This window comes from Ictidomys tridecemlineatus, unplaced genomic scaffold (assembly GCF_052094955.1).
Source record: "Ictidomys tridecemlineatus isolate mIctTri1 unplaced genomic scaffold, mIctTri1.hap1 Scaffold_90, whole genome shotgun sequence".
NCBI lineage: Eukaryota > Metazoa > Chordata > Mammalia > Rodentia > Sciuridae > Ictidomys > Ictidomys tridecemlineatus.
The window spans coordinates 548,462-562,808 of record NW_027526137.1 but is presented as its reverse complement, the minus strand read 5'-3'; positions in this window follow the sequence as shown (position 1 = coordinate 562,808).

Here is a 14,347-nt window from a genome sequence, read left to right as displayed (position 1 = left end):
ATTAGCTAGCATCCTTAATTTTGACATGCTGATATCATTAGTGTTATACCATATTTAGTTAGCAAATAAAGTCATATGTGGAGGTTTTCTGTCCTAGCATCTGTAATAGTATTTATTGGTTATGTTGATTGTCAGGACAAGATACTACATCAGGAACACTCATGAAGAAATTTTAATTCACTTTGAAAGTAAAATTGAATGGTACACATAATGGCCATTTTCATTGTAAAGAATTTGAGAATGGTTTTCTCCAACTTTAAAACACAGTTTCCTGAGTAATATTGTAGCAATTTCTTTATTAATTATTTTAAAAATCATTACTTTCATATGATGGCAAAGTTCTATGTAATATGCCATAATATAAATGTTTTTACCTACTGTTATTGTTTGCTAGCTCTCCCTAAAGAGCACTATATATACATTAACTTAAAAATATTTTTTAAAAAAACAGAAAAAATATAAAAGCTTCTAGGCTTAGCAATATAGAAGGGTAATTTTAATTGAATCACTCCCCACAACTAAACTTATTTATCAACTAATGTGAAAAATAAAATACAGAAAAAAATCTTATTCACAGAATTGGATAGGATTCTATGAGCACAGAGCTTGTATTAACCTGGGACCAAGTGTATGGCCTAATGCCTCCATTAGATTGTCTCAGTGTGCCTGAGGGAGAAGAGAAGGGAAAAAAGGCTTAATAAAACACCAGTTCATTTAAGAGAAATTCAGAGAAAAATAGAGCCTCTGAACAATCATCTTTTCAAAGTCAGCTAAAACCTAGCTGGATAGAGTTTACCTAGAGATGTTTACTTGTCTTTATTTGATTCCAAGTAAAACCAAAAAATAAACTAATAGAAACCTCCTTTGAGAATTCTTAACAGTGGGCCTGTGTTTATGTGAATCTGGAGACAGATTTCCCACTGCCTCTGGCACTAATTTTCCCAAGATGAAAATTTCCTTTGAAGTGTCTTCAGGTTCCTATTACCACAGACTCCTGGAAAAGGTTAAAAAAAAGGAAAGTCTAGATTTCATTTTAAAACCAAAACTCAAAGAATTCATATAAAATTCTAAGTATATGATGAATCTAAAATTTAAAAATCTGCATATATGGATGAATAAAGTGAAAATATTTAAATATTTTCCTCCATGAGCAAGAATTGATAGGAATAAAACTAAGTATCAAAGCATTAGTGGCTATTGTTATTATAACTGTCACACAAGAATATAATACTGGTATTTTTAATGTTTTGTAAAAATGTTTCGAAAAGTATGGCCAAGAAAATTTTTTTTCCTATGGGGATGTAAAATCCTGGAGTATTCAAGATGTTAGCCTAGAGGAAGGCTGCATTTCCAATTGTTCCATGGCTCAAGATTCAAGGAGCAGTAGTACTGCTTTTCAACAAAGTAGGTGACAGAGGGGAGTCACTGAAATTCAGTATCAGGCAAAGTATCTTATAGACTCAGAAATTCAGGTGCATTTTACAAAGTACTAGAGTACATTGGAGTCAAACTGTTGCAACTACAGCAGCAGTGCCAATTCACTGAAGACAGAGGAGAGGAATAGCACAAGCAGAAAGAAACACAATAGACACACATGGCATATGAAAAATATATACAGCAGGAAAGCATCCTGAACTTAGCTGATCCAGAGGCTGCACAGTGAGCTGGTGTCTGAAAAATGCTCTGTGTTTCTCTACCTCTCAGTAGAAAGCTAGACAGGAGCCATCGTGAGGTGCTTGCAGCTAGAGATGATAGCAAATTTTGCCACACTGTCCTGGCAAGTGCCTAGCACGTGGCCCAGGGTGTACCTAGCAGAGTATGATTGAAACAGGCACAAAAAACATTGTGCCTATGGGTGGATTCAAGTTAGAGCCGTGGGGTGGTGCAACTCACTTTGAGTTGGTGGCTCAGGTGACCACTGAAGAGGATTGGGAAATTAAACCATAGGTGTAAACACACTTGGGATGAATCCTGGGAAGGTTGTATTTGTGGATAGTAGAGTATGACAGATCTGTGGAGGGTTGTCTCTCCTGCCCTCTGAGTAGAATTATCTGAATGCTCCTGAGATCCAGGGGCACACAGAAATCTGCATCTGCCCAACCCTACAGGTGTGTTGATCTAATCTCTCAAGAAAAGATAACATCCAATGTAATCCATAAAGTTTGTGTGCAGCTAAAACTCAGCCATGGAATTCCTCATCTGGTGCTCTGCAGCAGCTTCAACCTGGGAGTGCAGCAACCTTGTCTGTCTGGACAAATTCCAATCAATAATACTTCCCATTCCATCCTACCTTATGCTGTTGAGAAGGGAAGCTGAAAGCTCTTCCACCAGTTCCAGTTTTAAGATACTTGAACTGACAGCTCAGTGAGTAACACAAAAAGGGGAAGAAGTTAACAACCCCTGGTCTGAGGGGTACAAAGCCCAAGAAGAGATGGAAAGAAGGACAGTTGGGTATAGGCATTGATCATTCTCATCAACAGTTTCGACTACCTCAGTGGAAATAAAATATGAAAAATCATTTTTTATTTAGAATACTCTTTTCCTTTTTTGATTTTCTGGCTGTGCTGGTTGATTTATATTTATACATGTTGTTTTCTTTAGCTTGCTTTTTTTTTGGTACTAAGGATTGAACCAGGGGTACTTAGATACTGAGCCACATCTCCAGCTCTCTTCTATACATTTTTTTATTTTGATACAAGGTCTCTCTAAGTTGCTTAGGGACTTGCTAAAACTGTTGATACTGGCTTTGAACTTGCAATCTTCCTCCCTCAATTTGGGATCACAGGCATGCATCACTGTACCCAGCTAGAATTTTTTAATGATGGTTATTTCTCCTTGTCTTGTCTTGTGAGGGATAAGGTTTATTGATTGTTTGTTTAGCTTTTTGCTTGTGTGTTTGTTTTTGTTTTGCTTTCTCTCTCTTCTGCCACCAACAGTCAAATTCAATCATTCTCTCATTTTCTCTCCCTTTACTTTTATTTTTCTATTTTTTCTTCTTTTTTTCTTATACTCATCACTTGCTAAATTTATTCTGCATTTTCTCTGTTCATATTTTGAAAATTCTAAACTTTCTTTTACCTTCCTATCATATTTTCTTTTCTCTTAAAAGATTGTATTCTTACCATCATTTAGAAATATTTGTGGGGTTTTTGACATTTACATTTTTTATTTATGTATGACAGCAGAATGCATTACAATTCTTATTACACATATAGGAACAGGTTTTCATATCTCTGGTTGTATACAAAGTATATTCACACCAAGTTGTATCTTCATATATGTACTTTGTATAATGATGATCATCACATTCCACCATCATTTATAACCCCATGCCTCCTGCCCCCAACTTTCATGTTGTTGCATTTATTAGTACTATGAATGGCATAGTTTATATCTGCTATTTACTTTAATACCAGATCTAGTTCAAAGCTATTTATTGTTTTTACTGATGGTGAATATGGACCCACTATTACCATTTTGTGTTAATTAGTGTTGTAAATATTGGAATAAGCACAGGATATTCATTTTAATACTGGCTATCGTTTTCTTTGGTTGTTGCTATTATTTGTTTCCTCCTTTCTAGTGAGGTTCTAGAATCTACAAGGACACTAGGGGTTTATAGAGTAGAGACTACTGCTGAACTAAAGCCAACCAATAGACAGAACAACTTGACCACTTGCTCCACACAAAAATTAAAAAAAAATTTCAGTGACACTTTAATGCAAATAGAAGAAATAAAGCACTGAAGAAATGACCAGGCCCTAAGAAGGTAAATCAGGGGGTGGGGGGTTCATAGGTCCCATTCACATATATTTACCATAAAGAGAAATAGACAGAGAGAGATAAAAGAAGAATGTTAAAACAAAGATGGTGGATGCCATGCCTATGAGGTTTCTCAAATAGACCATTCTAGGATACTTTGTCAAAAGAAAATCATGGACTAAAAATGCCCATATGTAAGAGTGGGACAGAAAGCTTCTCAACAAATGCATTAAACAAACACAGGAATGTGAGAAATATGGAAAAAAAGAAGAAGCAAAGTGACCCAGTGTCTCCTAAAGTTCATAGTTATCAAAAGAATGATTATAAAAAGGATTAATGGATTATAGCACAGAAAAACAACTGAATGAATTAAGGAAATCAGCACTGAATATGAATAAGAAATTCAATAAGTAGAGGAAGATATTGAAAAAAGAATTAAACAGAAATCTTTGGAATGAAATAGAAAATAAATCAAATAAATATTTAATTGAAATTCTAATAGAGTAGTCCATGATGAAGAAGGAATCTCAGAGATGGAAGAAAAGAGTGACCAGTCTTGAACAGTCAGGTAGTATTAAAGAAAAGAAAACAAGTAAAGATGACTAGATGTACAAGAATTCTGGGAAAACATTAAAAGAGCAATTTTAAGAATCATTGAAATTGAAGAAGATTGTGAGATACAGTCTCCTTGCATGAATAAACCCTTCAGAAAAATAACAAAACAAAATTTTTCCAATTCTTAGAATGAGATGGACATCTATTACAGAAGGCATTCATAAACCCAAATAGAGGAAATCAAAAAGAACTTCTCTACAACACATTATGTTTAAAATGCCTAAGGAATGGAACAAGGGTAAAATTTTAAAAGCCTCAAGAGAAAAATGTCAGGTCACATTTAGAGACAAGTCAGTCAGAATGACTTCTGATTTCTCAACACAAACTCTAAAACCCGGGAGGGCTTAAAATAATTTGTTCCAAACCCTGAAAGAAAATAACTGTGACCCAAGATTGCTATATTCAACAAAGCTCTCCTTCAGAACTAAATAAGAAATAAAAATATTCCAAGATAAGGGGAAGCTAAAAGACTTCATGAGTATAAGCTGGTACTACAGAAAATACTTAAATAATTACTTCACACAAAAGAAAAGAGAGAAGACCCAAATTAATAAAATTAAACAAGAAAAGAAGAAATCACCACAGATATCACAAGAGGATCATTAGGGACTATATTAAAAACACTATACCAATACATTGGAAAGCTTAGAAGAAATGAATACATTTCTAGACACATATGACCTGCCAAAATTGAATGAAGGAGACACAGAAAACCTAAACAGACCAATAACTATCAAGGGGATAGAAGAAGTAATAAAAACTCTTAAAAAAAATCAAACAAACAAGGATCAGATAGACTCTCAGCTTAATTCTATCAGCCCTTAAATGTCAAACTAATCTCAATACTCCTCAAAATAGTCCATGAAACAGAAAGGGATGGAACACTTCCAAATTCATCTTATAAAGCCAATATCACACTCCTACCAAATCCAGATAAGTACACATCAAGGAAAGAAAACTATAGAAAAATATACCTTATGAACTTAGAAGTAAAATTTCTTAATAAAATATTAACAGATCATATTCAACATTATATTAAGAAAATTCTACACCATGGCCAATTCAGTTTTATTCCATGGTTGCAAGAATGGCTTAACATTTACAAATTGAAAAATGCAATTCACCACATGAGAGAATTCAGATCAAAAATCACATTCATCTCAATAGTTTCAGAGAAAGCCTTTGACGAAATTCAGCACCTATTCATGATAAAATCACAGAAGAAACTAGGCATAGAATGAACTTGCCTCCATATCATAAAAGCTGTATATGCAAAACCAAAACCAACACCATCATGAATGGAGAAAAACTGAAAGCCTGTTCTTTAAAATTTAGAACAAGACAAAGATTTTCATACTTATCACTCCTATTCACTGTAGTACTAGACATTCTAGGCAGAGTAATTAGGCAAAAGATGGAAATAAAAGAGATCAATTGAGCATGAGAAGAAAGTAACAGGGATAAAAAATAGGAAAAGAAGAAAACAAATTATTGTTGTTTGTAGATGATATAATTCTATACTCCAAAGATCCAAAAAGCTCCACAAGAAGAGTGCTAAGGCAAATAAATTCAATTAAGTAGCAGATTACAAAATCAACATTAAAAAACCAGTTGATTTTCTATATAATAATAATGAACCTGAAGAGAAAGAAATCAGTAAAACGGTTCCATTCACAATAACTACAAGAAAAAACAAACAACAAAAATACTTAGGAATAAATCTAACCAATGATGAGAAAGACCTCTGCAATAAAAATTATAGAACACTGAAGAAAGAAATTAAAGAGGACACAAGAAGATGGAAATACCACTCATGCTCATAGATAGGCAGAATGAATATTACTAACTTGTCCATATTACCAAAGTAATTAATATTTCAATGGAAATCACATGAAATATACAATTCCATGCATTCCCCATCAAAATATTAATAATATTCTACATGGAACTAGGAAAGTATAGTCCTAAAATTTATATGGAAGAATAAAAGACCCAGAATACCCCAAATAATTCTAAGACAAAAAAGCAATCCTAGAGGCATCATGATACCAAACTTCAAAATATACCACAGAGCTATCGTAACTAAAACTGCCTGATACTAACATAAAAACAGATAGACCAACCAATGGTACAGGATAGAAGACACAGAGACAAAGTCACACATCTACAGTCATCTGATCCTTGACAAAGGTGCTAAAAACAAAGAGAAAAGACAGCCCTTTTAAAAACAAATGGTGCTGAAAAAAGTGTTTATCAATATGTTAAAGAATGAAAGTAGACCCTTATCTTTCACACTGCACAAAAATCACCTCCATGTGATTGGATCAAAGACCCAAGAATTAGACCAGATACTGTTCAACTCTTAGAAGAAAATGTAGGGTAAGCACTCCAGCATGTAGGTACAGGCAATGACTCTCAATAGGACCTCTAGAGTTAAGGAAATAATGCCAAGATTAATAAATGGGATGTTAAAGACTTTCTGCACAATTATGAATGTGAAGGGATAACCTACCAAATGTGAGAAAATCTTTTTCTAGCTCCTCTTCTGAGGACTAATAACCAAAAAAATAAAGAAGTCAAGAAACTTAATGTCCAAAAGTAAAACCAATCCACTTCTTTACCCACTGACAAATAGGCCAATTAATGAATGGGCAAATAAACTAAATAGACACTTCTAAAAAAAGAAATAAATACAACAAATACATAAGCAATATTCAACATTGTTAGTAATCAGGTAAATACAAACTGAAACTATATTAAGATTTCATCATTCCAGTGATAATGGTATAAAAATACAAGAATATTCTCAATAAATGGGCTAGGAAACTGAACAAACACTTCACAGAAGAAGAAATATAATTGATCAACAAATATATGAAAAAATGTTTAACATCTCTAGCAATTAGAAAAATGCAAATCAAAACTACTCTAAGATTTCATCTCACTTCAATCAGAATGTCAATTATCAAAAAAACAAGCAACAATGAATGCTGACAAGGATGTGGAGGGAAAGGTACACTCGTACATTGCTGGTAGAACTGCAAATTGGTGCAACCATTATGAAAAGCAGTATAGAGATTCTTCAGAAAATTTGGAATGGAACCACCATTTAATTCAGCTATCCCACTTCTTGGTTTATATCCAAAGGATTTAAAATCAGCATACTGCAGTGAAACAGCCACATCAATGTTTATAGCAGTGCACTCACAATTGCTAAACTATGGAACCAACCTAGGTGCCTTTCAACATATGAATGGGTAAAGCAAATGTGATACACACACACACACACACACACACACACACACACACACACAAAGGAGTATTATTCAACTTTAAAAATAAAGTTATGACATTTGTAGGTAAATGGATGAAACTAGGAAATACTATGTTAAACAAAATAAACCAATCCCCAAAAAACCAAAGGCCAAGTGTTTTCTGATATGTGGATGCTAATTCACAATAATAGCTAGGGAAGAATAGAGGTACTTTGGACTAGGCAAAAGGGGGTGAAGAAAGAGGATGGGGTATAGCAGGAGGAAGGATAGTATAATGAGTCATATATTGTTACCCTATATGCATACATGATTACATGACTGGTGTGATTCTACCTATGTACAATGAAAAGAATGAGAAGTTATACTCCATCTATATATGATGTGTCAAAATGCATTCTACCATGCCTAATTCATTAGAACAAATTTAAACAAATCAAAATGTCAAAAAAAGAAAAAGAAATACAAACAATAATTAAGGTTGGGAAGGATATAGAGAAATTATACAACCACTATGGAAATCAATAGGGAGGCTCCTTAAAATACTAGGAATGAGACCATCATATGACCCAGTTATAGCATTCCTCAGTATTTATCCTAAAGAACTAGTCTTAGTATAGCAATACAGACATATCCCTGTTTATAACAGTCCAATTCACACAGCCAAACCAGCCTAGGTGACCATCAGTAAATGAATGGATTAAAAAGTGTGGTATATATGCACAATAGAGTTTTATTCAACCATAAAGAAGAATGAAATTATGCCATTTGTAGGAAAATGGATTGACCTTAAGAACATTATGTTAAGTGAAATAAGCCAAATCCAGAATGTCAAAGGTCATATGCTTTCTCTTACATATGGAAGCTAAGAGGATAAAGGACTAGTAAGGGAGATTAGTAGAGGAAAGGGACCAGGGATTGAGAGAAGGGTAGTGAAATGGGAAATAATGGGGGATGACATTGGCCAAATTGTTATAAAATGTGCATGTTTAAATATGTGACAACTAATTCTACCATTATGAATAACTGTAATGCACTAATAAAAAAGTATTTGTCAGTAAAGGTAAAAGCCACATTAAACAATCAAATAGGACCCAGTTTACAAAAATCATCAAATACGATAGAAATAAATTCTGGCCCAAATGTGGAAAAATAATATATGCACTGTATTCATAATCACAGATTTGCATATGTTAGCAGGACTAGAAAAAAATCAAAGGACACCTTTAAATCTTACACATTTAGGAAACTGTTAATTGATCAGAAATAGACGTAGTCAAAACAGATATAATGGCAGCACGGCCCTTTTATGTCAGATAATGAGGCATACTTCCACAGACTGTGTAAGATACAAATGAGTTGGAGACCATCTTTCTGCCCTTTTTATTTTTATTTTTTTTAGCCCTTCTGCTAGCAATATTGGCATGACAGTAGTGTGCAGGAGTGTGCAGAGACAGTTACAATGATGAGAGCAGTGGCCTTCATGATAGGGATCCTTCCTCAATCCAGACTCTTTTTCCTTGTATCCCTGCTAAAGAAACACATGCTTCTTTTCCTGTGTGTCTTTAGGTAGTGGGAGAGTAACATCACAAACAGTGGCATCTTCTTGATGAATTGTGGCTTAGAAACAACCTGAGTGTCCTTCCTAAGGCAAAGCCTACAATGTAGTCTTTCTGCTCCTATTTGGACTTGGTGATCTGCTGTATCTTTTCATCAAATATTATGCTTTTTACAATGCATGGTGAATTTTCTGTTCCTTACAATTATTCATTATTGATAAAGGTATCCACTGTTGCTGCTTCTAATCAACTTCTTTTTTCTGAATATATTAACCAATACACTAAAGTAAATAAAAAAGAGGAGAGAGAAGGGGAGAGAGGGAGGAAACAGAAATTAATTAGACTGACTAGATGTGTAAATTATATGATTGTTTATAAATATGTCCATTAAATTAAGTATATTAATTGTGTGTACAAACATTATCATCGATACTGAGCTTTGTCACTAGGATCAATTACTGTGAAAGACATATTTTCTTTTCTAAAAATTTAGTTGCCCAAATTACTTGCTGTTCTTTACATTTTTACTAAGCCACTTTACTACCATATTCTTTATCAGGATTTTCTTGGAATTATTCACACTTTCATTTCCTATTTATATCTTTTTTACCTCAAATCTTCTCTTTCAGATCAGTGCAATTTCCTAAAAATAGTCTTTGTTTGATAAAAGACACTGTTTCTTCCTGTTTATCTGAATGGAAGATTAGCTTTATCATGCCATTGTAGACTGATTTTTCCCCTTAATATTTTGAAAATATTACTCTGTTTGCTCTTCTATTGTTGCTGTTGAGAAGTCCTCTATTGATGTAATTACTATTTGTTAGTGACAAGCTTTTTTTCCATCTTATAAAGGTTTTAAGAGCTTTGTCTTTGGAGTTTTGTAGTTTCACTATAAAGCAAACATACAGGGATTACGTTTTACGTATCCTTTTCAAATTCATTTGGCTTCATGAATCTGGTGATTATGTTTAACAAAGATATACAGCAAATTTTTAGTCATTATTTGTTCAAATGTGACTCCTTTCTTTTTTGATTTTTGTTCAAGTCTTCAAATTACAGTATATGTTCTCATTCTTCTTTGTATTTCCTAATGTTTGTTATTTTGTTTTCTTATTTTTCCAAGCTTTATACTCTCATTAAGTTCTTCAGTATATTTTCTAGTGTATTAATTCTCTCCTAAACTGGGAATAATCTACTGAAAATTCTATCAATTGAATAATTTCAATTATTCATTTTCGTTCTTAGAAATTTTATTTAGTCCTTTTAAAATACATTTTGTTTGTTTTATACTCTCTGTCATGTTTTTAGCTCCTTTGAACTAATTTTATTCCATGTCTATAAATTATTTAAAGAGACTTTTTTTTTCCATCTAATATCAAGTAGAGAAAAAACTTCCCTTGCAGGTTTCTACTGAACTCTCTGCCTCTTACAGACATAAGATATGTCCCTTGTCCTCTGATATTTTTTGAGGTCATGAAAATCAAAGCTCAGCTTTTCTTAGTTTAACAAATGTCCTCATGTGAAAACCTGTTTCAGATCTGCTTACAAGTCTGTTATTCTCAAGTATGTTTTTGGTCCTTGAGAATTCCTAACTTTCTTGCAAGATTGTCTATGCTATTATAAGGATGGATTTTTAAGAATATTTAGAAATTGCTATTGATTTCAGTAAAAACGAGTGTGGTTACTAAATATATGATATTATCAAAAATAAAGTTTGATTTTTCTTGTTTATTAGTTCTCAAATGGAATAATGCAGAAGAGGAGCCTGCGTACTTCAACTGTCTTAATGAGTATTATATTCTCTGCATATAGAATAATTCCTTGCACAAAATTAATGTTTATAGGAGGAATAAAGAAATTATAAGTATTTTAATATTTACTTGTGTTATATGACTACAACGAAATACAGATAAAATATTAGCACTGATTAAAACCTGAGTGTATTTGAAACACTTTTATTTGTTTTCTCATTTTTCTTCAGTGAGTATGCACTCTTTTCTACAATTACATATAATTTCAATGAACAAAATACTTATTTTAATTCAATAGACAGTCTATATGACATAGAAATAATTATATTCTTAGAAATTCTATATAAATTTAAACATCTATTTTTAAACTGAAGTGTTCAGTTTAATATATGTTTTCTTGATTCTAAATCCCTATATACATAGTGTCTCAGTTATTTTTTGCAAGCCAATGAACTATTTTATTATATGAAGAAACTGAGTAAAATTAAAGAACTGCCCTTGACATACACATATGTAAAAATTATTGTAGCTGATACAGCAAACAGAGAGGTGTAGCTCTTTAAAGGCTATACTAAACTGCCTTGCTTCTTTAAAGGCTATACTAAACTGACAAAGAAGACCTTCTTGTCCATAGAACCTCAGTGGGACCTAAGAAACAGTACTCTGCCTACCAGTTTGCTAGGGCTGCCATAACTTTATCTAACAGACTTGCTGATGAATAATAGAATCCTGTTTTCTCACAGTTGTGGAGGATAGAGGACTGAGATTTAGTTGAGGGAAGATTTGGTGTCTTCTGAGGCCTCTCTGCTTCGTTTGTAGATTGCACCTTTTCCTGTATCCTCACATGGTTTTTCCTCTCTGTTATCCCTTTGTCCTAGTCTCATCTTCTTATAAGAATATCAGTCACACTGGATTAAAGTCCACCGTAAAAATCCAACTTTAACTTAATTACATCTGTAAAGATACTGTCTTGAAATACAGAGTCCTGTCTTGAAATATTCTGAGGTACCAGGATAAGGACTTCAATACATGGATTGTTAGAGTAAAACCATTCAGACCTTAACACTGCTACACTGAAACAAATGAATAGATTGTAGTTCCATATTAATAATTTCTCTCTAGAGTACCTTGAGGCTGAACAAGATAAAATTCTTGCAATTTTATAGGATCCAGTGTTTGATTAATAAATATGAATATTTCTGTCTAAATATGTTGACATTTTTACAATCTATAGATATGGGCTGTTATAAAAATTTGTTAGTATAGTTAAACTCAACACGCAGAATTATTTTCTAGATACCAAGAAGCATTTACAATAAGAATCCTTGATGTAACACTTCAGAGGCTATATTATAATATAACCAGAATGGGAAGGGGAGCAAGAAAACAATTACATTCAATATTCCAATAGCAGAATAGGTACTCAATAAATAACAGCTGTCAAGTAAATAGGAAAGATACACAGTGTGCTGAATAGTAAAAGACTAAACTTATTGTATTTATTACAGGGAACATAGTACTAGTATGCTTACCATTTCAATTGTGTGGTGGTTTGTATTGGATATCATTGTTCCCAGTGACTTAAAAACCAAAATAGCTTTCAAGGAGAACATGATTTTTGTTTAAACATTATTAAAACCCATTTGAAAACATTTCGTGTTTGACCATTGGACAAGTAAGAATATACTTCACAAACTAATATTATAGATTGGATGATTAGAATTTCTCTTAGCATATCTTGGAAAATATGTACGAAAGAATAATTTCAGCTAATATATCAATGCAAAAAGGTAAGATCACATGCTTTTCAGAGGGGTAAGAAGCAAGGAAAGCTACAAGATGAAAGTAAATGTGAGAAATGATATAAGAGTAGCAAGGAAGAATTATTAATTCATATTTTAATTAAATATTGTCTCTCATCTCAGATGGTAGGATTGGTAATGTCTTTATCTTATGAATATTATTCTGTTACAATGCTAAAGCAATTGAAGATGCAAATAAATTTTGCATTTTGGAAAAAAAGATCTGAAATGTTACCATGGGAGCTCTTACATGCAAATTATCTGTTTGAAATGTATTCAGTTGATAGAAATCAACTGATAGAGGGACATCTATTTTTTTTCTGTGTAGCTTCTTCCCACTTATGTCTTCAATTAATGCTTTGCACTTTTGTTTTGGTTTTTGCAGGGCTAGGGCCTCACGCGTGCTAAGCTAGTACCATACCACTAAACCATGCCCCATCTCACTACTGTGTTTCTCATACTTAAGGACAAGATAGAATAAATCTGTGGCTTTTGTACTTAAAAAGCTATAGTTCTTAAATTGAGTAAAAGTTTCCTTTAGTAGTTTAAAAAAAGCCTAAATCCTTTTCTTAGGAATATTTATTCATGTTATATATATGCTGAATTTCTACTATGTGGTTTATTAAAATGATATTTAGAAGCATTCCTAATATTCAAGAAAATTCCTTTGTCCTGGTGTGGCTGGAAATAAAAGCGGAACTGGACTTTAATTTAAATTACAAGCAAGTTCAATTGCAAAGGATTAATTAGAACATAGTTAATTAGAAGGTCAAAGGCCATGGCACTATTGTACTTTTTTAAAGTAATTTTTTATAGTTGTAAATGAACAAAATATTATTATTATTATTATTATTATTATTATTATTATTTTAATGTGGATCTAGTATCTAACACACTTTCTCATGCATACTAGTCAAGCACTCTACCACTGAGCCACAACCCTGGACTCTTACCTTGTTTTTAAAAAAATTTACTTATATTTTATTTATTTATATGTGGTGCTGAGAATTAAACTAAAGGTCTCATATATGCTAGGGGAGCACTGTCCCACTGAGCCACACCTTCAGTTCTTTCCTGATACTTTTTAAATACCTGTTTTATATAAATTTTAATTAGTAGCCTTAACCCTTTTCCAATATCTATTTGGATTAAATTTCTTCACTAGAAATCAGTGAGGCTGAGAGCCTAGTTTTATCTCAAAGTCTGATTTTACTTCCTCTTTCTTCTACAGACTCAGAAACCTTATCAGTGTCTGAGTTAAGATTCCCTCTTAAGGAATTTACTGTATGTTGTCCACCTTCCAAACCCAATATTTACCTATTCCTTAGTTTTAGAAAAGTCTTACACAATTTGCTCAGAGGTACCAAAATCTCTTGGAGTATTCAGAAAAATCAGTATCTCAGTTTTGCCTTTTAGGGAGCAGTTTGAATTATAAGTATGCAGCCTTTAAGGCAAGTAGATAAAAGGATCCTTTTTATCAATACCTTGTATATAAAATGCACTTCATTTGATTCCTTTTATTAGATACTGTGAATAAACCTGCAATGAAAATGGAAATAAAGAAATTTCTTTAACAAAAATGTTCT